Raw genomic sequence first — 27267 nt, 5'->3', positions numbered from 1 at the left:
CAGTATTAACAGCTGACCAGGGTGCAGCAGGGTGGTGGAGCTCTCGTCAAACAGCAGGCGGCTTGTTTTTATTTTTTTCAATACTGCTTAAAGATTATTTGAAAAATCTCCTTCGGAGACCAGTGTGCGGGGAGCCACATACACCCAGCCAGAATTTAGAGGGATCCAGAATACAATATTAATGATTGATGCAGAAGCTCACAGTTTGGTGCTGGGGTTTAATTAGATAAGCATTGCAGCTGTTTTCGGGTGGCGGCAACTTGATGGGACGCAAAGCTGTCATGTGACCGCCCATCTACAGGGCATCTACTGAAGCGGAAACAGAAGCAAGCTGCTAGGAATTATGATGATGACTTTTTTTTTTTCAGTGCTGAGTGGAGTGGAAGTCTGATTGTGGGGAGCGAGAAGCATTTTGTCATTAAAGAGGTAGGTTTGTTTCTTGTATTTCACTTACTGATGAACTGAACACTCATAAAAACCAGCTAGGGCAGCCCTGCCAGGATCTGGCAAGTCAGGTAGGAAGAGCTTACACATGAGGCTCTTTTAGTCTATCCCACTTTGCACATACAAAACCCTCTTGTCTCAAACTCGTTCTTCCCCTTCTAAGCACCACAGTTGCCTCAGACTAATATCTTGTTTATGCAGATAGACTCCTACAATAGCTGCTTTGGAATTGTGCTCTCTTCCCTGAAAACTTGAGAATTTGCACTGGATTGTTAGTGCTTTGATTCACTAGCTCAAAGAGATTGTCCACACTTACTTATCATAAGAGTTTGCAACTGTCTGTGTTGCATGCTTGAAATGACTAGAACATTCTGTATAGTGTCTGTCTACAGCTGAGCTTCAGCATGTGTGCGTGACCTCTACCACGTGAGACAGCTAAAGGGAACAATTTATGGAAGCTCATTGTAAATTAAATGTGCAGGACTTCAAGAATGCATTCCACCAGCATGAGGCTCAGAGCGCCGCACATTTAAAGTGCTGCTGTTAAACTGATCTTTAAAATGTCTCTGTCCAATAAAAGGGAAGCCTGTCTAGGTGTTCTGTGTTGTGAAATAATTTTGACAGTCATCTATGAAACAAGTTCTTAGTTGCCTGTTGTCAGTATCTACAGAGTACGAAGTTACATGTGAATGCTAAGTATTATTTTTGTTGTGTAAAGAAAGCTTAATGAGCCTTCTCCTGATTGTTATAAATCAGTTTGTGAGGATTCTGGATAAATCTGACTCTTTCAATGTAAGCAGGGAAGAAATGAATCTTTTTGGAGGTGCATTCACTCTCTCTGGTTATTAAATTGTCATTCCTTGCCCTGAGAAGGGATTTATGCAGTGCTTTGCCTTCTTGTTAAAGAAGGGTGTGCAATGAGGAATTAGACAATTTGAAAAATTAAGCCATGGCCTGGCCATTTTCTAGCTGTGTGCTCTTGGTCACTTTGCTAAGCATTGAGCTTCCTTTTTTCTCATTTGCAAAATGGGAACAATAGTTCCCCTACTCCTTATGTCCTAGAGCAATTCTGAGCATCTAATTGGATGGAACATGCCTTCACGTTTAGACCTGAAGCTAGGTGCATCTAATATTTTGCAAATACGCTTGTGATAAATTAGTGATGGCTTCTATGAGGCAGTTTCCTGCAGTCCACACCGTGAATCTCCTGAGAACAGATGACTCTTTCTTCAATTTTCCACTGAGCACGGGCAGTGCTCTGTTTGGGTTTCCAGTTTTTCATAATAGTAATACTTTTACCACCTGCCTTTTTTTAGAAGAGGTGAGGAAGAGGTGTAGGTTTATTCACACAGATACAAAGATGAGGAAGATGAGATTTTGTGCATGATTGAATGAATCATAAGTGAAAGCTTGGACTCAGGCCTTCTGGTCCCAAAGTGAGTGTTATCCTGTTTATACTGGATTAGCTCTGCAGACAGTCTGCAAATAAATGGAAATGGAGAGGTGGGCTATTAAGGAAACATGTGGTTAGCTTTGGAAGTGAAGAGTGCAGATGTCAACAAAGCAGGTAATTCATTAGAGCAGACCAATAAGCTTAACAGCAGGATTGCCATGAGGTACATTGCAGATAAGTGCCTTGTTTATACATGAGTTGGCTATCTTGTGGATTTTTAATAAGTAGAACATACCCTTTCTAGTTGCATGCAAGTGATTGTCGATCATTTGCAAGTCATGCTACTATCCTTGTTCCCTTGATAAAATAATTGATAAACATATGGCTCCCTTGTGTCTTTTCTAACTGATGCTGATGGAGAAGCTGACAACAACAAGTAGTAGGATTACTACAATATTCCATCAGAATCTCTGAGGATAGAAATGGATTAGTGCTTTAAATATCACCATACATCCTAAAGGCAATCAATAAAAATTACTGATGACGGATTGAACTGATGAACCAAAGCCTAGTGTTAGGCTGAGTGAAAGGTAGGCTTGAATATTTTGGATACAGGCAAGGAGTGGAACATAGGAAACGCTAATAAAAAGTTAACACATAGGTAATGAACACAGGTCTTGAAACGTACAGACAAGCACTTAACTTGTAGAATAATGGTAACTGTGATGATGAAAACAGCAATTTCTTTTATTTATTGGTGCTTATTCATTTTCCAACCCAGCGAATAGTTTTTCCCAGAGTTCCAGCTTGGGTTCTCTTTTCTGCCTCTACATAGAGTGTCCTTGGGCTTCATTATCCACCCAAGGCTACTTTACCACCTAAGTAGTGATGACCCAGATCAAGTAACCTTGGCCTTGCCTTAGTCATGCACACCTCCAACACTCCTATTGCATTTTTTACTTGCTTCCATTTTATTATGTGGTTGAAATCATGGATCTGAGTGAGATGGCCTGGAGAGAGCAGATAAAGTAAAAAAAGGAGAGCGCCTACAGTCAAGGATTAAGGAATCCCAACATTTTAAAGCCTACATAAAAGAGGATTTTAGAGACAGAGCAAATGGGTGGTGAGAGAAGTAGAAACAGTCAGTAGAGAGTGGGGTCACTCTCTTGGAAGGTGGGAATCCAAAGGAAGAAAGTATTTCACGAAGAAGAGTGCAGTCAGTCAGACTGAGATGTCAGGAAAGATGAGGACTGCAGGATGCCCATTGGATCAAGCGATGTGGAGGCCACTAGTGAACTTGGCCAGAGCTATTCTGGTGAAATGGGTGGAAATCAGGTCTCTGTGGATTGAGAAGTGAGTGGGAGTTGAGTAAAGGGAAACAGAAAGTACAACTATCTCACCTAGAGTTATTTTAAAATCAATGACGCCATTTCCCATTTATTCCCTTGGAAGCACAGTTAAGACAAGCTGTGAAGCATTCCATCCAGAAAGACCTGCCATCCATCTGGAGCTAATGCTATTTCCAGCACTCAGCGAAGCTCCTGGGAACCAAACAATCCTGTTGCCAGCCCACCTGGTCTAGGATTTCCAGGAGCAGCTGGCTTGTTCCAGAGAGGTCCAAGTCCTTCAATCCGTTAGAGACCTCAATTCGTCAGACTTCCAGGTCCAGTTCTTTGGAAATTTCTAGGCCAGTTATTTCCCCCATGATTCATCCATGTTTCTCATCCAGACTGAAAAATGCTCCTCTGATTACCGACCTCTCCAAAGTCCCAACCTCTTGTGGCCCTGTGCTTCCTTCTCCCTGAACCAGAGGTGACTGTTGCTCTCCTAACCTTTTCCACTAGTCTCTGCAGGGCCTCTACTTAATTGCAGACTTCGCATACACCCTTAACCTAGTCTCAGGTGCGTCATCCATTTCCTGGCTCTCACTGAAACCTTTCCTCTCAAGTAGGCGCTCTCCTTTGAGTTGGCGTCTTCCTTGCTCTCAAAGTCACTTGCGGATCTCTGCTCCTCCACAGAGAGTGGCTCCCCTGGGCTCACCGACAAGCTTTTCATTGCAAGTATGTTGAATCCACCCTTCATCCTAGGCTCTTGGCTCCTTTTCTTCCTTAGTAGACTAGGAACCTGGTAGGACCCACCATCCAAATGTATCCCAGAGCTGTACTTACTGCCTGTCCTGCTTCTGCGTGGTCCAGGCGGCTGCATCTTCTACCTGGGCTGCTGCAGCCTCATACTTCAGCTTCCTGTTTCTCCTCTTGCCCCCACAGTCAATTTTCCACTCAGTTACTAGAAGAGTCTCCCCAAAATGTTTCTTACCATGTCATGCTCCTACTCAAAACCCTCTAGGGGCGTCTCATCACACTAAGATGGAAATCCACGCCCTCTGGGGTCAGCCCTGCCCATCGCCCTGCCTCATCTCCTACCATGGCCCCTGTGGTGGGCTGTTCCATCATCCTGGAATCCTCCTCTCATTCCCCACTCACAGCTTCTGCCTGGAGATCTCCTCTTGAGGACACCCCCACGCTGGCCTCTCACTCTATTCAGATCCCTGCTTGAATGTTCCTGCCCCAGAGAGCACCCCCTTCACTTTGTCTAGAATAGTCCCCTCCTCTCTCTGCCCCCAGCATCACTCTCAGCCTGAAGCTGGGCACACTTTGCGACCGAAATTATAATGTCCATGCGCGTTTGTTTAGGCATCTTTCCTCCACCAGAACCTGAGCGCCCTGAAGGAAGGCATTCGTCCCTCTGGCGCACTGCCTCCTCGGCACCTAGAGCTGAGTTCAGCACATCCTGTGTACAAAGTAAATATGTGTTGACTGAATGAATAAACAAGCCCTTCTTCAGTCGCCTTATCTTAAGGCCATAAAACAAGTTTTGTGTGGAGTTTCAACTTAGGGTATGGACATAAAATGCAAGTTCTTTCCCCCGAAGTGTTAGTGAAGAGCAGCCCTCCTCAGCACGGCTCTCATAGCTGCGTGCTCACTCCCGGGGCTTCAGTTAGGCTTACTCCAGCCTCACCCTTTCTAATCTTTGTCTCTGATGTATAAGCCGCCTCCTTGCCTAGCGCAGGCGGGCCTGTGCCTCTAATCCCGGCGTCTTAGTCCTTTCAGGCTATTATAACAAAGCACCATAAGCTGGGCTTGCAAACAACAGGGATTTATTTCCCATAGTTCTGGAGGCTGGGAGTCCAAGAACTGGGAGCCAGCATGGTCAGGTTCTGGTGAGGGCCCACTTCTGGGTTTCAGATCACTGACATCTTCTTGTGTCCTCATGGCTGGAGGAGATTGGTAGTGAAGGAGGCATGGAGGGTGGACATGCTTTGCCTGGTTGCTAGGGGGGCAAGAGGAGAAAATGCTGTAGCTGCCATGCTGTACCTTTGCTGGCCGTGTAATATTGCTCATCCCCCTCTCCGTGTTCCGTGTCTCTCTCACCCGTGTGTGTTCCCTGCATTCTAAAGCCACAGCAAACCTACTACTAACTCCCAGCCTCACATCCTTCAGTTTCCTTAGTCTGACATTTTCTTCCCTCTGAATTCCTCATTGAACTCATACTCCTTCATCTCAGCTCAAATGCCACCTCCTCCATGAAGCCCTCTCCCATACCTACACCTGCAACCCCACTGGAATGAGCTGCTTCTTCTTACTTAGTCACCCCAGCATCTTATTACTTTTATTGAGAAAACACATGGCTCAGCTAAGAGAAAGAACATGGGCTGCACAGAGCCAGGCAGACCTGGACTCACGTAGAATTAATGATTTAGTTACTCTGGAGGAACTGGGGCAAGTCACTTAACTTCGCAGGACCTCAGTTTTCCTGATTTGGAAAGATGATAATATCTGCATCAGAGGGTCATGGTGGGGATTAAGTGACATGAAGAGTGTTAAATTCTGTGCATATACTCCGTGCTCTGTGCGTGAGCCCCCACCCCTTGTATCCTGCTCGGCGTTAGAGTTGTTTATCTCTCCCATTAGATGGAAAGCTCTGTGAGGACAGGGTCCACCCCTTATCCTTCTGGAAGGCCTAGCACAGTGTTTGGTAAGTGCTCAATAAACTGATTTTCTTACCGCATTGCCTCCCACATTTGCTCACCTCTTGCTGCTCACAGACAGTGATAACGTTTGTATGGATCACTGGGCGTCACCTGAAGGAGATTTGGGGGCATCGCCCCAGTTGGTGAAAACACTGAGTACATTTCCTGTATTCTGTTAACCATGATAAGGAGAATCAAATGTTGAGAAATATATTAACTACTTCACTTGTGTAAAACTTTAAAATGCTATACTCTTTCACTTCTGGACTCAGGAAGTTTACAGAGGATGTTGTCAAAATAGAATTCAAAAATAAGTTTGAGTGACTTTGAAAACATACTGTTTTATTTTTTTATGATTTTGAAAACATTCTGTTTTACATTTTTTAAATCACTCTAAAATGTTTACAAACGTTAATAACTGTCAGGACACCGATAGTCTGTTCTGGGGAATATCTGTTAAATGATCAGCTTTAATCAAATATGTGTTTATCCAGAGTTCCAGAGTCTTTTCTAAATGAGGAAACTGGCCACAGGTGGTGCCCTAGCGGCAGGCAGGGAGGAGCCAGCACAGCAGCAGGATTCGGGCAGCCAGGCCCATCTGCACCCAGGCACTTGGCAGGCAACTGGCAGATACCATTGCCTAAATCTCTCGACTTTCATCTGAGCCCAAATTCTTTAAAAACGGACGTTGATCAGCTGATGTGCCTTGTTAAAATGCAGGAATGTCCTGACAAGGTCACTGACATGTTTAGGGGCAGGGCTCACGCTTTAAACTCTGGGTTTCACATTCTTGGTAGCATGTGCATTGGCCTCAATTGCACACCATTCTGGAAAGACTTTGAAGGATACTGTTGATTCCAAGGGACCCTCTGCCTGCCAAAACCATGTTCCAGGAAGAGAGATGGAAGGGAAGCAGAGAGGTACAACCTCAGGGATTAGAAAATGAGACAGACATGGCCATCTGTTACTGCTCCCACCTCGCTCATGGGCGGCTGTTATTACAGGGCTGTTTTTGCAGGTGCACATTTGTGTTATGTTTGCCCTCCACTTGTCTTTCTGGGTTCGTTCTGAAGCACTTGAGGCAGTGCAGGGAGCCCTTTGGCTCTGCAAAGCAGCAGGATGGCTCAGAGCCTGCCTCACAGGAGAAGATCTGTCCTGACATTCTGGTGCACTTGCACATCCAAGGATGGGAAGGGCATTTGGTGGCAGAGGTGGGAGAGAGGGCTCTACGGGGTACCGATTTGCCCAAATGAAAGATAATGAGCAGATCTCTTTGGTTATCTGCACGATAACTTGAGTTTCCCCATGTACATCAAACTTAAGGGTCATGCTAAGCTCAATCAGAGTACAGAGTAAAACAAACCCACATGCATGTGGGCAGATGAGTATTTCCACCTGTATAACCTGACCCTGCAAGTGGTTGTACACAGTGGGCCAAGCCACCTGGGCCTCAGGATGTGGCTCCGTTTTGCTCTTGGAAGTTCGCATTTAGAAGGATGCTTAGGTTGTAAGATCTTGAGAGTTCCAAGCTTCCTCTCTGTCTGGCACAGATTTTTATCATTTATGTTCTTCCTGTATTAAATGCAACACAATTATTAAATACCTACCAGCTTCTGGGGACTCAGGGCTGGATAAAATGGCCCAGTGTGGGAAACAGACATCTAAGTCCACCTTCACCCACGGTGATGTGTGCTATTGTGAAGGTGGTAAGGTGCGCCATGGACAGACAGAAGATGGGTCCTAAAATCAGCCTAAGCCGCCAGAGGAGCCTTGTGTGAGAGGTAGTGCCTGTGCTTGGATTTTTGTCTCCAGAAGTAAGTAAATATTAGGTGGATGAAGGACATGCAGAGAACAGAATGGTGATCCAAGAATATGGAGCAGCCCATGCAAAAGTCCTTAGGTGTGAAACAGCCTGGCCCATCCTAGACACAAGGGACAGCAGGTAGTTTGAGAAGGCTGGAAAACAAGTGGCTTAGCAGGAGCAGTGGTGAGCCAGGGGATGCAGGTAAGTACCAGATCACAAAGGTTCTCATGTCACAAGCTGAGAACTTCCTTATGAAAGCTGTGGGGAGCTGGTGAAATAGTGTGAGTAGGTGGTAGCGTGGCTATATTTGAATTTGAGAGCTGTCAGCTTGGTGGCAATGCAGAGGATAAGCTGAAGGGCATTAAGTCTGAGGCAAGATGACCAAGAGATGATATGGGCCTGAATGATAGAGGTGGTAGCTGGATGCCAAGGGGAGAGGATTTTGAGAACTACTTAGAGAAGACAGTATGGACAGTATAGCAGGGCTTCGTGTCTGTGTAGACGCTGAGTTCAGGGACAAGGGGAAGTTAAGGATGACTCCCAAGTTTCTATGTAGGGAAACTGGTGGGTGGTGGTGTTATTAAGGGGGATATGAATTAAGCAGAAGAAGGTATGGAAAGGAGGGACAAGAATAATTTCATTGAGGCAGCTTGAGTTGGAATTGTCCAGTGAGTATTCCTCAAATTCTGCTTTTTGCCGGAAAATATGCATCTCAAAAAGTCTACAGAGTGAGCCTGGCATTTTGTATCTTTGAGAACTGGCTCCTGGCCTGCTCTCCTGTTCTCTCTCCCCTAACTCCTCCCCGTGAACCCACTAGTCTTCCTGTGGCCCTCTCCATTCCTCTCTCTTGTCTATGACAATTTCCCCTGAGGCCCACCTGAACCCTTGCCTTCCCTTGGTAACCCACCTAATGTTAATGTCCCCCGAGGAGCACTGTGTGACATCACATGTCATTCTGTGTGTCCACTGTCCACCTTCTCTGATGGAAGGGGGGGCATCTGACATGATGGGGGTGGTCGTGTGAAGCTGAGGGATGTGCATGTGGTTGGAAGGAAGATGGTCCAAGTCCAGTCCATGGACACTGGAGGTTGCTGATTATCTGTTTGCAGCGTGGCATCAGATTAGTGGTGTGGGCTGGCATGTGGGGCAGAAGTGCTCCTTCTTCACACCGACCCTCTTGTTCTGGCAACAGCACCCTCAGGGCTCGGCATCTTAGCTTTTGCCAGGACTCCCTGTGAGTTTGGGATATGGTTTGTGTCTGTGAAGGGAGAACCAGCAGGTGTCCTTCCTCCCAGGGTCAGCAGGCTGTTCCGACCTCGCTTGATGACACAACTCTTCCCTTTGCTCTTCCTCTCCTCCCCGACTTTGTGAAGTACCGTGCTGAGCAATCTGAGGTGCCCAGCTCTGACTTAGACCCCTTGTCATTAAGTCCTCCTTCCAGGAGGGGGCGCTGCTGTACTTTCACAGGCTGACCAACACCTTGGCCTAGGTGCTGTGGTGGACGGTGACCAGGGTTCTCTTACCCTCCATCAGCTGGGATTTTCAGGCACTTGGCCTTTGATGTCAACACATGAGGCTCTGGAGAGTTAGTAAAGGATTATATCAGGCTGCATCTGCTTTTAAGAATAGAGAGCCTGCCATATCCCTTTAGTACCTGGCATTTGGCCTGTAACAAATGCTTAATACATGTATGTTACTGTAAAGGCATGTGACTCGGTACATTTCCTGAGACGATCATTAACAATAATATTTTATGTATACATATACAAATAATACAATTCTGGTTTCATGCTACTGTTACTGTTTTTTAGTACCTATTAAGTGTCAGGGATTACTGCAGGCACTCTACATGTATTATCTCTAATCCTTTCAGCACTTTAAGTGTGTTCATCTTGTTTTAGATTATTTTTTCATACTTCATGAGGTTACCTGCCTAAGGCACAAAAAAGTGTCCCGAACCAGGGTTTCTATGTATCTTTCCTTTCAACCATGATCATGCTCTTTCACGAGCTCATTCTTGCCAGCAAGTGTCTTTGCAAATAAAGTTTGTGTGTAAGTCACGCCTTCACATTCTCCTTGGGTCTGTTTGGCTGCATCCTCTGTTTCCCACCATATGCCCCCACCAATCCCGTGCGCCCACATAGCTGTGCACACACGCATGCGCACACACGCTCACACCTTCCTCTGCCTCTAGCACACGCATACCGCCCACTCCCCTGGGAATGGGACCTTTGCTGTTCGGTAAGATGTTCAGTGCTTTCCTTCTGTGCTTTTGTGTGTGTGTGTGTGCGCACGCACGCTATTCTCTCTCATTAGAGTTTTGGGTTACTTATCAGTCTTAAGAAGAGATGCTCATCAATGTGTGAAATGTTAATAAATTGCCTTTTGCTAGTGTTTAATAGTCTAGCTATTTTTGAAGAAAGGATGCTAGTTCGCCAAAAGTACTTGGTTGTGCAATTTTCTTTCCCTGATATGTTAGTCCTTACATTTTGCCTTCACTTTTTTTTCTCTTTTAAGTCTCCCTTTCTTCAATTTTTCCCTCTTGCATCTGTTGAGACTTGAATATTGGAGAGTCCTTGGAGAGTTCTCACTGTAAAATACTGAGCCGTTTTTTTTTTATGACTGCATAAATACTGTGACTTATTGTGGATAAGATCAATTTAATGGCAAGGAAATGCTTGTGTTCCAAGACCAGTAATTACAACCCATTCCTCACCAGCTTCCCTGCTTCCAGCATGACTCCCCTGCAGTCAGTCCTTCATGCAGCTGCCAAATTCATTTTTCTCACCTGCTGCTCTGACAGTGTCACCTCTCTCGGCCCCCGTAGTGGCTCACCACTGTCCTTCATGTCCAGTCATACCCAAAGTTGTCCCCTCAGCTTCAAGCCCCTCACTCTCTAGGGTCTCCCACCGTCTAGACCTAACCAGCATTCTGATACAAATGCATTCACATTGGTCATAACGCAATTCCTCCAGGTGTCAGGAATCTCCTGAGAGCTTGCTGTGGATTCCCAATGGATTTCTGAATGCTGCTCCCACTGCCTCTAAATTCCATCTCAAGACTTCCAGTTCCCAATCCCATTCTTTGTTCAGGATTACCTGCTGAAATTTAACTTCTCCCTCAAAGTTTTTTCATCTAATAGAATAATAGATTATACTCAGTACATTTCATTCATTTTTAATTATAGTAAAATACACATAATATAAAAGTTACCCTCTTAACCATTTTTGAGTGTACAGTTCACTAGTGTTAAGTAGATTCACACTGCTATGCAGTGAACCTCCAGAACTCTTCATCTGGCTGAATAGAAACTCTGCACCCCTTAAACAATAACCCTCCATCCCCGCACCTCACCCCTAGCACCTGGCAACCAGCATTCTACTTTCTGTCTCTCTGAATGTGGCTACTCCAGGTACCTCATATAAGTGGAATCACCCAGTATTTACCTTTTTGTGACTGACTTACTTCACTAGTATAATATACTCAGGGTTCATCCATGCTGTAGGATGTGTCAGATTTTCCTTCCTTCTTAAGGCTGAATAATATTCCATTGTATGGATATACTGCATGTTATTTATCCAGTCATCTCCTGATGGACATTTGGCTTGCTTTTACCTTTTGGGTATTGTGAATAGTGCTGCTATGAACATGGGTGCCCAAATATCTTTTTGAGACCCTGCTTTAGATATTTTTGGGGGGGTACATACCCATCTGTACATCTTTAAACTCAAAAAATAGTTTTCAATATTTGCTTAAAGAGGAAAAAACAAAAGCAACTACATAGTGCTTCCAACTGCATCATAGAATGGGATATGCTGGTGTTACAATAGGTTGTATCTGCTCCAGAATCCAATGGTAATAAACGAATATTTCACAGTGAATTGTGAGTGGCATTTATTTGTTCACTGGTTCCAACCCCAGAAGCAGTGGGAAAGATGCTCATGTGAAAAATTATAGAGTGTGGTTAGCCGAGTAAGTAACCTAAAGTAACTATATTTTAGGTTTTACGTGTTTTAGCTCTTGGTCTTCATTTTTGTGGCACTTACTGTAGTTTTGTGATATCAAAATAATATGTTTGTGGTAGAAAATACGGGAAGCACAGAAATGTGTGGGTGTAGCCAGTTTGCCAGGTGGAAAGTACACACCCCCTCCTTACTAAGAGGGATCCCCCAGCGATTCTGAGTGCCTCTCCTGCTCACGGTTGTTCCCGACCGGAGTACATGAGCTTGGAAGGATTACTCTGGTCTTTCTGGCTTGGGACCTCTGCTAGATGTGACTCCTTTCCTTCCAGTTCACATGTGATCTTACCTCTGACTCTTAGTTCTTGTAGGGCCAAAGGAGATGGGAAAAGAGGACCCAAGTAAAAGAGCATCGGGGGCAAGACTGTCCTCTAAGACCCACAGTGGAGATGCCTGAAGTCCCCCTTGCCTCTTCTAGGCAGGAGGCTGATTGAGGCCATGCTCCAGAGGCAGAGGTCTTTCCACATAGGGACCAGGATTTGAACATCTCCTCTGGGCACAGTTAAGCTGCAGCACCAGCACCATAGCTCTTTGTCCTTGACGTTGACCCTATTGCATGCCACGTCTCCCCAGGTGTGCCGGCACGTGGCCCTGCACTCTCGTCTACTCTCAGCGTGTGCTCCTAGAGGATTTGCCTCGCCTTCCCCAGCGAGGTTCACCTTTCGTAGCTCAGGTTTTTAAAATGAAAACACTTTCATAGTCAGCAAGTATGTTGCACTTCCATTTTCTTTCTTCAACGCCCTGATTACAGATGTTAATATAAACCTACTTCTTGAGATGATTTTGTTATTTAAGAGAGGACCAGCACAAAAGAAAACATTTGATGACAAATCATACAGTTACTCACCCTGTCCCCTCAAGATATTTTTTATATCTTCATCTGGCTTCGATGGCGAATTCAGTTGAAAAGGAGCTGATTTATCCACTTTTATTTCTAACAGCATCATGGAGTTTCCTCACATTACAGCCAATCTGAAAAACCCAATCAATATTTGCTTAAAGAGGAAATTAGAGGCCTCATTCTCATTTGAAAGTTAAGGTCCCCATGGGATCATACTGGAGAGCCAAGCTTCCCTCATTTTGGGTCCACCTCCTTTGTCTCTCTGCAAGGTTTTCATTCTCGTTGCCATCTCGCCTTCTGCTTAATCCCCAACCTCCATACACCATCCGCTTTTCTGGACTTTTTATTTGGGATCCAGGATTTGGAGCTGGCCTTCATCCTTACTGTTATTCACAGCAGGTGGAAGAAAATGAAAGCAATAAAGAGATTCACATTCCTTACGAGTGAGCAGTTTGCAGAACAGACCTCCTGTTTCTCCTTATTATGGGGCAAGATGTATATTTATGGAAAACTGCTGAAGAATTCTTTAGAAGGTTCCTCCTGCCCTCCACTCCCCACGTAACCAAGATATGTTTTCACTGCTGTAGCTTATTTTCTAAGAGTTTCTTTTGGTGGCTTTTAACTCACAAGGCCGTGGCTTTTGACATAAACTCATTAAAATGAATGAAGAGACCCCAGGAAGGAGTCCCAGTGTGGCTGACGTTATACCGTGGACACAGGAGAGGGGACTTATGCTGGGTTGTGCTTATGCTTTCAAGCCTCTGAGTGATTGAATCCATAAGCCCCTGCATAGCATCTTAGCAGAAGCGACCCATGTGTTGATTGTTGTCTATACCACTGTGGTGTGTGCCTTACTGACTGGCTCAGGTATCTTCCACATCATACTGCGGCCTCCATAATACATGGTTTCTAATAATGTGATATTAGAACTAAGCCAGTTTGTCTGTGTGTGTGTGTGTATGTGTGTGTGTGTACACAAGTAAAATCTAGTTCAGTTCTTACAACTACCTAGAAAGTACCTATTGTTACCCTCCTTTTACAGATCTAAAAACTAGAGGTCAAACTCATGACATAATTTGAGAACTCACAGTCATGACAAAGCTGGGATCTGCACTGGGGCTCTTCGCTTACAAGGCCAGTGTTCTTTCCATCCACATCATGCTATTCCTTTGGTTCTAAAAACAATGATTATCAATCAGTCACTTACCCCATCATTTTCTCTCAATTAATGTCTAGCTGATAATAGTTGCCCAGCAGTTGTTAATTCCATTCCTTCCTTTTCCTCCCTCTCCTTTCTGGCCAATTTTCTTTGCTGAAAGCATTCACAGACTTTCAAAATTCCCCGAACAGTTCAAACCAGTTCTGTGTATGAGCAAAATATAGAATCTGTCATATTGTTGGCCACCCCGAAATTATGTTTTTATATGCTGTGCTTTTCAAATTGGGGCCAATCAACTTGTCATTCACTGAAATGTTTTCAGCCGAGATTAGGCTGACACATGGGGATGCATATGTCACATTTATAGGGAAAGTTTTAAAATATGATCATTCCACTGGCATCAATTCATTGTTAACCAAAGACAAGGTTATTTAGATGCATTGAGTGTGGCTCTTTTGGATCACTCAGCTACTTGTGATTTTCCCCAGGCTTTTCAAATACTCTCCTATGAGGGTATAAAAAACAAAATTGGATCCTTCTAATATAGTAGGAAAAATGGTTAAATGCACTACAGATTTTAGGGAAATGGTACCATATTCAATCAACTACAATGTCAGTTTATAAAGTTCCATCTCACACTGTGTCTGAAGTTAGGTAATAGGGTTTCTGTCATATGAAGCTGGGCAAGGAGCTCCTTGATTGAGGGTTCCCTTAGGTAAAATGAGGGTGACTAGTTACCTTTTCTTGGAAATAAGACCAGTGCAGATTTGAGGGCAGCAGGAGGGTGCTGAGGATTTAACTTCACCACCGCGTTTTTTATTCTGGAGAAGTGTAAGCTATGGCTGCGGGAAGTCCATCAAGCTGGGAAGAGCACTATGCCAGGAGTTCCTAGAGCCGCCAAAGACTGCCTGCTGGAGTCCAGTCTTGTACACCTGACAGCCTTCTCGACATCTCCTCCTCGGTGGACCTCTTACTCCCTTCTCACTCCATTCACCTAGAGCTCACCTCTGGTTTATCCTCCCGGATCTTTAAAAAAAAAAAAAATATATATATATATATATATATATATATGTGTGTGTGTGTGTGTATATATATATATATTTATATATATATACACTTTTATACACACTTAAAATTTTGAGCCATGCCTAGAAATAGCAGGCACTCATTGCATATTAGTTTAATGAGTGAATAACCTGGAGAGTCCTAGTTCCAGACCTGGACTTGATGCTATGGGATTTTGGGTAAGACACATCAATTTCTTGAAATCTATTTTTTGGCTTTTGTTTTTTAAACATATGGAGAGACTAGAGTCTATAACTCTTACTTCGTAACTTTGGGGTGACTCTCAGATTTTCATGAAAACATTCCAAGAAATAGACGCCACCATGCACATGTAAGGTGGTTAAGGGCGGATGCTGTAGATGTGTGGATGTGTCGTGGGCTCAGGCCCGCTCTGGAGCTGCCCGCTGTCAGCCCACATGCTAAGTATTGTTCCTCTGAAAAATTACTATGGCCGTAATCAAATTCTTGTCAAATTTCTAGCTTAGGGCTAATGTGTAACTGCAGTCTGATTGAACCAAGAAAAATTTGGATCATGGAGGAACCAGGCAGCTGTAATGTTTACTTACTACTCTTGGTAAAAAGTCTGCTGCAGAAGCATTCACTGTGCATGTCTGCATGTCCAGCGTTCTGAGAGTGACTGGCCAGAAGGATCTACCTAGGCCCATGAGATATTAAAAATCACACCTCAAATTATTATGGTCTTTGTGCCTCAGCCTTGTGTTAATAATGTGATTATGGTCTGAAATTTAAAAATATTGTTACCTGGGGTTTAAACATTTCTTAAATAAGTTCTTTATTAAAGTACTTGCATCAGAATTCCTTGTCATTGCCTCAATCTGATGATTCGTACTTAGAGCAGATTCGCTGGTGTGTAGAACTTTATTTTAAAGGGTTCTTCTTGATTTTTAATATTTCCTATCTTTAGGCATCGTATGACAGACCTTTATTTGTCCTGATTAAGATTTCTAAGAAGCTTAAAAATAAAATTTAAAATGTTCACTTGCAAAAGTAGTAGACATTCAGCCATAAATATAAGGCTTTTTCTAGAGAGGAGATAAATCGTTTTAATCACTTATTTATTCAGCCAATAACTGTCTATGGGGCATCTATTACATCCCAATTCCTGTGTTAAGGGATGAAGAAACAGCAGCCTGCAAATCCCTCTAGCCCCCGTCCTTATTCATAAAGTGTATGGTCCAGTGGAGAGAGAGAGAAATCAAGTAAATAATTAAACACAGTTTAGTTATAATTCTGCTAACTGTCACCAAGAAAAAGCAGGAGACTGGACAGCAGGACACCTAAGCTGGTGAGGGGAGGAGCAGAAACCTCCCACAGGAGGTGCCCTGTCACCCGAGACCTGAAGGAGTCAGCCGGGTAAGGACAGAGGTGCCGTCTTGTGGGAGGGACAGACATTCAGGAGAGCACATGTGAAGATCCAGGGATGAACAGGAATGAAGAACAGATCAATGCACCCAGGACTTCACAACAGGAGGGAAAGGGCCAGTACCCTAGAAGGGGCCAGACCGTGCAGTGCTTTGTAAGCTGTGCAAGGAATTGTGGGTGATTCAGGAGTAAGAGGAATCCATTGAAAGGAGTCAAGCAGGAGAGTGACAGGATTGAATTTTGTCCATTTTAAAAGATGACTTTGGGTGGTGAGTGGAGACTGAACTGAAGATGGGGTGGGGATGGGTGGCAGCATTTAAGAGCCTTCTGCACTCAGTCCAGACGTGAATAATGTTTTTGGCAGTGGCGGTGGTGGTGGTGATGGTTGTTGGCAGTGAAGATGGCGAAAAGAAAATCCACTGGATACATTTTGGAAGAAGAACTGACACATCTTGTCAGCGGATGGATCAGATGTGTGGTTTATGCTTTCTCCAGAAGGTGTTGAGATGTTCCTGGAACAGGGTCAAAGGACACTAGGTGAGGACGCTTGATGGACCATGAGTAACAGATCCAGACTCAGACCAGTGATGATGGATTCAGGCCCTGGGGCTGGGTGGTGACAGAGACCTCAGAGACCTGACTCCATCGCCCCTTGATGTCCAGTTCTGTGTGGTGTTTATGTAGCCCTGCTTCCCACTGCCAACCTCAGACTGTACATCTGTGGTGGTTTCTGGGAAGTGCTCATTCTCCTGTGTGAGTCAGAAAGGCGCATTCTCCTCTGTTCCCTAAAGAACAGATCCCTAGATCTGTTTTAAAATTTTCCATTTTTTTCTTGAGCCAGTTTTGGTCATTTGCATGTTTCTAGGAATTTTATGGAGAGTATTTTAACTTGTTGGTCTATAATTGTTCATAGTATTCTCTTAGAATCCTTTTAATTTCTGTAAGGTTAATAATAAAGTCCCCACATTCATTAATGATTTTAGTTATTTTCATCTTCTCTTTTTTCTTAGTCAAGCTAGACGTTTGTCACTTTTGTTGATCTTTTCAAAGAATGAACTTTTAATTCCCTTGATTCCCTCTGTTGTCGCTCTTTGTGCTATTTGGTTTGTCCCTACTCTGATCTTTATTATTTCCTTCCTTCTTCTGGCTTTAGGTTTATTTTGTTTTTCTTCTCCTAGTTACTGAAGATGTAAAGTTAGATTGTTGATCTGAGATCTTTTTTCTTTTCTAATGTGGGCGTTTGCAGCTATAAATTTTCTCTGAGCACTGCTTTCATTGCACCCTGTAAGTTTTAGTACACTGTGTTTTCATTTTCATTTGTCTCAAGGCATTTTTTATTTTTCCTAGTGATTTCTTTTCTTAACCCATCCCATTGGTTGTTGAAGAGTATGTTGTTTTGTTTCCATATATTGTGCTTTTCCAGTTTTCCTTCTGTTGTTCATTTCTAGCAACAGTCCATGTGGTTAGAGAAGATACTTTGATGGTTTCAATCTTTTTAAATTCATTGTTTTAAGACATAACATATGGTACATCTTGGGGAATGTTCCATGTGCATTTGAGATGAATGTGTGTTCTGCTGTTGGTTGCAGTGTTCTGTGTATGTCTGCTAAGTCTAGTTGGTTTATAGTGTTGTTCAAGTACTCTAATTCCTTATTGGTCTTCTGTCTATGTGTTCTATTCGTTATTAAAGGTGGAGAATATTGAAGTCTCCACTTATTATTGTAGAATTGTCTATTTCCACCTTTAATTCAGTCAATGTATGCTTTATATATTTTGGGACTCTTTTGTTTGGTGCATAGATGTGTATAATTATATATTTTTGTTGAATTGATCCTTTTACCAATATATAATGTCCTTCTTTGTCTCTAACTCAGAATCTATTTTATTTGCTATTCATATAGCCACCCAGCTCTCTTTTGGTTACTCTTTGCATGGAATATCTTTTTTATTCTTTCACCTCCCGCCTTTTTTTGTCTTTCTGTCTGAAGTCTCTCATAAGCAGCATAGAGTTGGATTAATTTTTTAAAAATCTACCTTGCCATCTCTGACTTTGAATTGGTGAGTCTAATTTATTTACATTTAAAGAGACAATGATGGTGTAGGACTTACTTCTGCACTTTGCTGTTTGTTTTTTTATAGGTCTTGTACCTTTTTTTGTTCCTCATTTCCTCCAATACTGCCTTCTTTTGTTTTTGATTTTTTTCCTAGTGAACAATTTTTATTCTTTTTTCCTTTTATTTTCTGTATATTTAAAAATCTATTTTCTTAGTGGTTATCATCGAAATTACAACTGATATCCTAAATTAGTACCAGTGTAGTTTGAATTAGTACCAACTTAGTTCAGTAATCTACTTTAACTCTACTTCTATCCAGCTCTGTACCTCCTTTTTATATTGTCACAAATTTCATCTTTATATATTATGTGCCCCTCAGCATACACTTATAATTATTGTTTATTTGTGTCTTAAATCGTAATAGAAAGAAAAGAGGAGTTACAAACTAAAAATGTAATAGTACTAGCTTTTATACTGACCAGTGCCCTTTTTCTTCTGGTTAATTTTTTTTTTTTTTTTTTTTGATCTGCCATGTTCAAGTTTGCCTTAAAATATTGGTCGTGTTTGGGTCACTGTCAGCTGTCAGGCTTGTTCATGCTGAGCCGACATGGAGTCAGCCAGTATGTTGGGGCAACAATCATACATTTATACAGAATGTGGAGGGTTTTACTTTCGGGCTCCTGTACCCAAAGTTTGTCCTAACTTTACGTAAGTTCAGTTTTTTAAAAGGAGAAATCTGTTTTTTTCCTTCTCTTTTTTCTTTCATTTCTTCCTGTCTCCTTTCCTTTTCCTTTCTTTTCCTCCTTCTTTCTTTCTCCTTGGAGAGTAGACACCTAGTTCTGTGCTTGTGAGTGAAAGAGTTACCTGTGACGTTTAATTGAATTCTCCCGTGTTGAGCTCCATGTCTCATGCCTGTATTTTGCTGTCTTTAGCATCTCTGAGTGTGAAGAATCTCTGGAGACCTACTGGTTAGTCTGCCACTCCTCCACTTGTATTCTGGGTCAAGTCTTCCTTCACCCTGGTTCCTCGGTTACTGAGCCTACATCTGCTCCCAGAGCACAGGAATTATTGAAATGTCCCATAATCATTTTATGTCACGAGTTCTGTTAATCAGTTCTTGCCCCAATCATGCTGTGTAACAAACAACCATACTATTTCGCAGTGACTTAAAACAACAAACTCTTCTTCCCCCCTCACTCATAGATCTACTGTTCAGTGATGGAAGCTCCTGAGGCTATGTTCCAATTATTTTCTTCTTTTAGCATGGTTTAATGTGTTCTCTTTCAAATGTTTTTTCCCCTTTTTCCCTGTAATCCTATTTTTCAGGAAATCCATTTAAAACTTATTTTAAACAAATTTACTCAAGTCTATTCATGTTGCCATTTAGTGATCTTATTTTAGTGATCTTATTTTTAACTGGATGCTGTAACTTCTGTGGCCAACATTGCAGAATTGCCCTTTCTAGTCAATCTCCAAAACTTCTAATAAAATACCATGAAAGGAAAAAGATAAATTAAATATTTCCATCCTACCTGCATCTAAGGTTATAAGCAGCATTTTTCTGTGTAAATAAGAACCTTTAACCCTCTGTCAGCTTATTTTCATGGAAGGCTTGAGGGCTGAGACTCTCAGCTCAGCCTTATGCCTTAGATGACTCAAGGCATGATTGAGAGGTAGTTCTTCCCTCTCTGCAGTTACCTGAGGTGTGCAAGTTCCGTGCTCCTTTCCCCCTCGTTCTGAGAGAGGGAATGTTACCACCACAAACTTCTCATTGATGGATGGAACACTATCAGCCCTCCCAGGACTATTTGCATTTTGGCAAAGATCAGGGTCTTATGCTGAAGGAATGAGTGTATGGTTTTTGGTACCAGCCAGGGTAGAAGGACAGATAAAGCAGATGGCCTTTTCAAATACTGTCATATTCAGGGGACAGAATCAGAGATAGTGTCAGTCCTTCTAGAGTTTGTGTATTGATCTCACTTCTCAAGTTTTCCATCTTCTATAGTCTTATTCCTAGATGTCTGATAGGAGCCTTACATGCTATTTTGGCTAGATAAATAGGTTCTGGGTGGTTTTTCATAAATAATGCAGTTTGTGGTGGTGAACATTAGGTTGAGAATTGTACCTATGGGCTTTATTTTCAAGTTAATGGTTTTATTGTCTGGGTCTAGTTCATTGCTTGCTTGGCTGGCTTTTTTTTTTTTTTTTTTTTTGCTTTAATTTGTGGGCTTCTGATGATTTGTCTGTTTTGGGGATATTTATTTATAATTGATTGACTTCATTCCCACTTCCCCAAAAGATTTGAGCAGCACACAGTAAAAGATGCAATGATAGTAACACTTTAAAAATAGTAGTCAGAAATTAGAAGTTATATAGTAGAGGCAACATTACAAACAACAGACTTTCACATCAGACACCCCTAGGAAAACTAACCCCTCTCAGTCTCCATCCCTTATATACAAGCTGGGAATAACACTTGTACCTACATCCTGGGGTTATTGTGACAAAGTATTGAGCTTGATGCTATCACATTAGCACAACTTAAAAAAAATTAAAGTTACTATTACCATGTTTAGAAGAGCAAATAAATGTACCAGAAATCTCAGGCATCTCTAGTTCCTATGATTTTACTTTTTAACTTAGAGTTTCTTTGAAGGCCAGGGAAAAATATAGATTCATTAAATTAGATAATCCCTGAAGTGTTATGGAATGTGACTTTTGCTGGCTGGTTGCCACAGTGCAACCCTTAGAATTTATGATGTTCAAAAAAGGCATAAAATTCCCAAATAGCATTCTTTTTTTTAAGAACATTTTTTATTGATTTATAATCATTTTAAAATGTTGTGTCAAATTCCAGTGTAGAGCACAATTTTTCAGTTATACATGAACATATATATATTCATTGTCACATTTTTTTCTCTGTCAGCTGCCATAAGATCTTGTATATATTTCCCTGTGCTATACAGTATAATCTTGTTTATCTATTCTACAATTTCAAAATCCCAGTCTGTCCCTTCCCACCCTCCGCCCCCTTGGCAACCACAAGTTTGTATTCTATGTCTATGAGTCTATTTCTGTTTTGTATTTATGCTTTGTTGGTTTGTTTTCCAAATAGCATTCTTATTAAGGGCAAGTAGAAGCTGGGATAGGGGTAATGACTAAAACTGTAATGAGTGTCTATTTTGTACTGATATCTGTTTCAGGAAATGAGCATGTCTGATTTAGTATAATACTCTCAATCATTCTATCAAATAGATATTATTTATCTTCAACTTATGGATGAATAAATTAAGTTTAAGAAATTTAAGTAAATTCACAGGCATTGAAACAATTAAGTCCAGAGTCTACAAAATGCCTAGTTATGCTTAAAGTCATTATTTTTAAAAATGTTTTTGTCTTTGCTGACATTGGCTGCAGATGTGGGGTTATTTCCTGGGTTAGTTTCTCACTGACCACTGCTTGTGTATCTTTCGTCTTCCCTGAAGGCTTCATCTTGCACATTTTCTCTGGCTTTTTCAGGATTCAGAGGAAGCATGATGGTCAATTGTGTATTCTATTACCTAGAATGTACTGAAACCCACCAGCAGGACATGCACACTTTTAGTAGGGAAAAAAGAAAGCAGATTGACAGTTGATTTATCCTTGTATTAGCACTTGTGTGTGTGTGTGTGTGTGTGTGTGAGAGAGAGAGAGTGTGGCTGGTGTCTTGACTCCCTCCTGCAATTGTGGCTCTTTTGGTGGTTGTTATTTTTATTTCCTTTCTTTCTGGGAAGAGATAACTTTCTAGTTTATTTGCCTTTTGAAACTCTCTCCTCCATAAATCTATCAACATTTCTTCACCTTCCACCCATCCCAGTTACCTCTTCACAGTGTCCCCCCCCCCCCCATGGTGACAACAGCTGAGTCAAAACCATCTGCTAGAGCTTTCATGTCTACCCACACAGTCAATAGCTTCTTATTATATTTGTTATCTGATAAAATTGAAATATTGTCATAGCTGAATGAAAAATGTCCTTTTCCAAAAGCATTTCTTACTGAAGGTCCAGAAAATGTTCTCCATAATGTTCATCCACAAAAACACAAGAGATGCTGTTTAAACCTGGAGCCCCATGGAGCTCTTTCTGAGTTTCATAACATGTCCCAGGCTCTCTTTGCATTCTTTGAGTGATAACTCTAAGTCTCTGCCTAGTTAAATGACTTGAGAAAAAAGGGCAAAGTTTTATTGAGCCCACTGGTGACAGTCAAGCTACAGTCTGGGAGAAAATATTGGCAACGTGTATATCACACAAAAGGCTTTTATGTAGAATATATAAAAGCAAACAGACAGAAGAACCCTGTATAGCTACAAAACATGATAACAGCCCAACAACAAACTAAGCAAAAGATTTGGACAGACATTTTACAAAAAAAGATGCAAGAATGACCAAGAAGCACATAAAAAGGTTCAACATTGTTAGCCATCAGGGAAATCCATATTAAAACCACACAGAATACCTTTGTACACCCAATGAAAGGGTTATTGTTAAAAAGACTGACAACACCCAGTGTTGGTGAGTACGTGGAACATTTGGATGCTCCTACACTGATGGCGGGGATGTAAAATTGGGCAAGTTGGAAACAATTTGACAGCTTCTTAAATACACACTAATGTATAACTCAATCCCATATCACTTGGTATTTATCCAAAAGAAGTGAAAATTGTGCCCTCACAAAGCCTTTTACATGAATGCTCATAGCGATTTTATTTGTAATAGCTCCAAGCAGGAAACAACCTGTGTGTCCTATTGACGGGTGAGTGGGTAAACAAAATGTGGTCTATTTACACAGGGATACAACTCAGCATTAGAAAGGATCAAACAATGGATACATGCAACAGCATGGATAAATCTTAAAATCGTTCTGCTGAGAACATAGTATGTATGAGTAATGTGCTGGATCATCATTCATGTGAGAGGGAGAGGAGGCAGGAGAGGACACCTCACACACACAGGGACTCAGGGACAGTAGCTTCCATAGCAACAGAAAACATCACCCCAACAGCCAGAGTATAAGAGGAGGAAAATGGGGGCCATGGGTACTAGTGAGAGCAACTAAGGTAAGCCCTGGGGACTCCTACCACTGTTCAGGGATATATCTTTAGGGTAGATGGGATTTCTGCAATTGTGGGTAGAGACGAGGCAAAACATTCTGTTCATATTGCCTCTCTAATTTCTTCCAGCATGTTATCCTTGGGAAACACATCTTATAAACCTGAACAGCAATCACTTTAAAACGCTCCAACATGAAAGCAGGCAGTAATAAACTGTGCTATGAATAAGGAGACTACATGATGTCATAGGTGAAAAACACCTTATCACTCAGATATTTCTTAGAGTAACTAAGTAATATTCTTCCTTTCATCAAAAGTTGTTCTATCATTCATTCCTACATATACATTTTCTGTATGGTGAGAATGCTATTAATAACCTTTCTTCTCTCCTCATGAACTTAAAAAAATCCTTTTAAAAATTGTGTACATAACATAAAATTTAATATTTTAACCATTTTTAAGTACATAATTCAGGGGCATGAAGTAAATTCAGTGTTGCGGAACCATCACTTGTATCCATCTCCATAACTTCATCATCACACACTGAAACTCCATAGTCTAAACAATTTCCCATTGTCCCCTCCCTTCAACCCTTGGTAACCAGGATTCTACTTTCTGTCTCTCTGAATTTGCCTGTTCTACCTCATATAAGTGGAACCATACAATATTTGTCCTTTTGTGTCTGCCTAATTTCACTTAGCATAATATTTTTAAGGTTCATCCATGTTGTAGCATGCATCAGAATTGTATTCCTTTTTAAGGCTGAATAATATTCCATTGTATGGATGGACCATGTTTTGTTTACTCGTTCATCTGTTGACGGACACTTGAGTTGCTTCCAGCTTTTGGCTATAGTGACCAATGCTGCTATGAACATTGGTGTACGAATGCCTGTTCCAATCCCTGATTTCAATTCTTTTGGGTGTATATACCCCAAAATACCTAAAAGTGGAATTGCTGAAACGTTTGGACATTTTATGGGGTTTTTTTTTTTGAAGACATGCCATACTTTCACTAGATGTTACATAAAAAGTCATTATTCCTTGCTCAAGTTCTCCTCACCCTTTGTGGAGTGCTGGACCTCTGTTTTCCCAGTTCCTGGGCTAATTATGAAGAAGAAGCAGAATGGGTAGAAAGAAGAGCCAAATGGTGGGAAGCAAAGGGAAAGGGTTCCAACTGGCTTGGCTCTAGGTGTCCCATGCGGTGGAGAATTCAGGCTAAGGGCAAAGACAAATAGAAATAAAGCCAAGAACTAAGACAATCTCCATAAGAAAGAGCTAGGGCAGGAGCGAGGAGGTGAGTGTCAGCATGTTGGCAAGGGAGCGGGCAGTGGAGCAGCTGCAGGATGCAGGAAGCTGTGGAGGAGGACCCTTTGAAGGAGTGTTACTGCTGTGGGTTGTGAATTGGAACCGCTAATTGTTCTCAGATCAACCTAATGTTTGGAATTGTGCTTAAATTTTCTCTTGACTGTTGGATTGAGTTCCTGGCATTTGATTCTCTGCAGAGACTGAGTCATATGAAGCCCCTAAAGATGCATGGGAATTACACCTGAATTGGCCAATGTAGCTGAAGTTTCTGGTATTTATAGTAGTGAAATCACTAATACTTCACTAGATGAAAAAAGGGGGGAACAAACCTGCTCAATCAGAGACAAGACTCCAAGGTTATAATAAAGCATTGATTCTTTTTTTTTTTAAAAGGACTCCAGGCTGTAACTTGTTAACAAAATAAATGTAGCTATGGGAGGATTATTTTTGTTGCCTGTAGCACAGGCTTTCTCAGATCTGGCTTTAACTGGAGTTGTGTGCTTGAATATTCATAAATATGAATTACAAACTCACACATCAGGATTATTTTTTGTATAAGATAACAACTAGAAACAATGTCACCATTTATTTGGAAAAAAACAATATGGTGTGTGGGATGGAATGAGGTTATGGTAACAAAATTTTCGTAACCCTAAGTGGGACTGTGTTCTGACACATGGTCTGATAAGGCAAATATTTTATATCAGTGAAGACTTGTAAAACCCAGGACATATGGCTGCCTTAGTTTTGGTGCTAAAATAGGATTCCTTATGTTGGGGATGGGGAAAATCTCTCCCTCTACCTGTCTTGGGTTCTTGAGGCTGGACTAATAGTAAAATTGACACCAGACAGATTAACAGGAAAAAAAACATGGGAGATCATAAAATAATGCTCCTCAAGTGACCACACACAAAAGACTACGTACGATGTATTTCCATTTTTGGAAGCCTGCAGACCAGCAACACCAATGTGAGAAGTCAGAGCAGCAGTTAACTTGTTGGGAGGGGGCAGTAAATGACAGAACTCATGGGTAGGAAGTCCAGAGTCCTGGTAACTGCTCTGTTTCTTGGTCTGGGTGCTGGTACATGGGTGTGTGCAGTCTGTACACATTCAACATTCATCGAGCCTTTCAGTGATGACTTACCCACTTTGCTGTATGTGTATTCTTCAATAAACATTTTAAAAAGTGATACAATTCCACAAGTCATGAAGTGATACAACATTCTGATTATCTGCCCTAAGAAAAATGTTAAAAATATATATTGGTGTTTGAGAAGGTAATTTTGCAGAGAAGAAAACTGTGAGTTTCTGTTGATGGGATGAGGGAGGAGATATAAAGGTTTTTGTCCAGCTCAAGATATGTGGCAGTAGAAGGAATAAAAAAGCGCAACTTAAGTGTAACTGGGTCAGAGAAAGAGGTTTTATTTTATTTAACTTTTTTCGTTTTGGTTTAAGGTAAGAAATAACTCCAGAGCAGAAAGATATATAGAAGAGGAAAAAACAATTTTTCTTCTACCCTTCTAAGTTCCCATCTGGGGCCCCTGTAACAATAGTCAGATTAACAAGAGAAAAAAAATAAATTTGAAAACGTGTTCTCTCATACACACATGGAAGATACTCAGGGAAATGAGTGTGGCTCAAAGAGGTGGCTTAGAGCTCAGGCTTAAATAACCATCAGTCAAATCAAAGGAAGAAGAGTGTGGAGGAAGGCTGGTTCAGGAGGGGCAACAGTAAACAAGGATAAGGTTAGTTATGAACATTTAATTCAAATTCTTCATTGATGAGATTCTCTTGTGACTTACAATCATCATTTTCTTCCTGGTACAGAGAGAAAGACACTTGGAAACGGAGATTTCCTTTATAAATGTAAATTTCTCCTACAGAAGGGACTATGCTGTTTTCAGAGCTTCTCCTTTGTCTTCTGTTTCTCAAGACTGTCTTTACGCATATTTGGGGTGGAGTATCCTGGTCTCCCGCTGCTGCCATATCAAGGAGGGAAATTTGATAAGCAGCTGAGGAGGAACGATGGAACCAAGTCCCAGAGAAGGTGTGAGGAATGGTGTCAGGGGCAAAGGTAGGAGGTGTGGGTCTTCACAAGAGAATCAAGTCCTCTTCCTTAGAAGCAGGAGACCCAGGGAAGTAGGATATTGGGGCTCTTGTGGTTGTCTAAGCTCAGTCTAGAAGATTAAAGAGTAGGAGGCAGGTGTGGAGTTGGGTCTTGAGTGAAAAATTAGCAATAACATCAGCAGGGAATATACTTGTGAGACAAGCGAGGAATGAAGGCTTTGCATCAATCTGTAGGGGCCCCACCAGCACGCAGCCGTGTTTTTGTGGTGCAGTGCTTTGGCGTTCAGGGTGAATGGAGAGAAAACGATCAGAAGGGCTGCCCACACAACGGTGGACATACGTTATGATCTGAAAGATGAGCAGTTCCAGGGGGTTGTGAGGATCCTTTACAAAATAGCTCTGCACGTCTCCCAGAGTTACTTGGCAGGAATTAGTTGAAGTAGTATGTGGCGTGTAAAATTGGAGACTAGAGAGGGTCCAAGGAGCTAGGATTTGGGGTCAGCAGGTAGTGACTTTAATCCCTGCAGAGAATGGGGGAGACACCATGCCAAGCATACTGTGGCCCCTGGCGCAGGTTTCAGGCCTTTCCTAAATTTCAGCTCTCTCACTCCC

At 41.9% G+C, this 27267-nt stretch overlaps 1 long non-coding RNA gene across 1 annotated transcript in view; it reads left to right on the top strand.

The window, feature by feature from the left end:
• LOC116668647 overlaps nucleotides 1–27267 on the top strand; it is a 154364-nt gene that overhangs the window by 97536 nt on the left and 29561 nt on the right. Inside the window, exon 3 of the long non-coding RNA XR_004325879.1 lies at nucleotides 369–426. This is a non-coding gene — a long non-coding RNA (uncharacterized LOC116668647). The remainder of the gene's footprint in view (nucleotides 1–368; nucleotides 427–27267) is intronic.

Source organism: Camelus ferus, chromosome 14, assembly GCF_009834535.1.
Source record: "Camelus ferus isolate YT-003-E chromosome 14, BCGSAC_Cfer_1.0, whole genome shotgun sequence".
Lineage (NCBI taxonomy): Eukaryota > Metazoa > Chordata > Mammalia > Artiodactyla > Camelidae > Camelus > Camelus ferus.
Note: the sequence above shows the minus strand (reverse complement) of the source record. Positions and strands in the feature narration are given on the sequence as shown.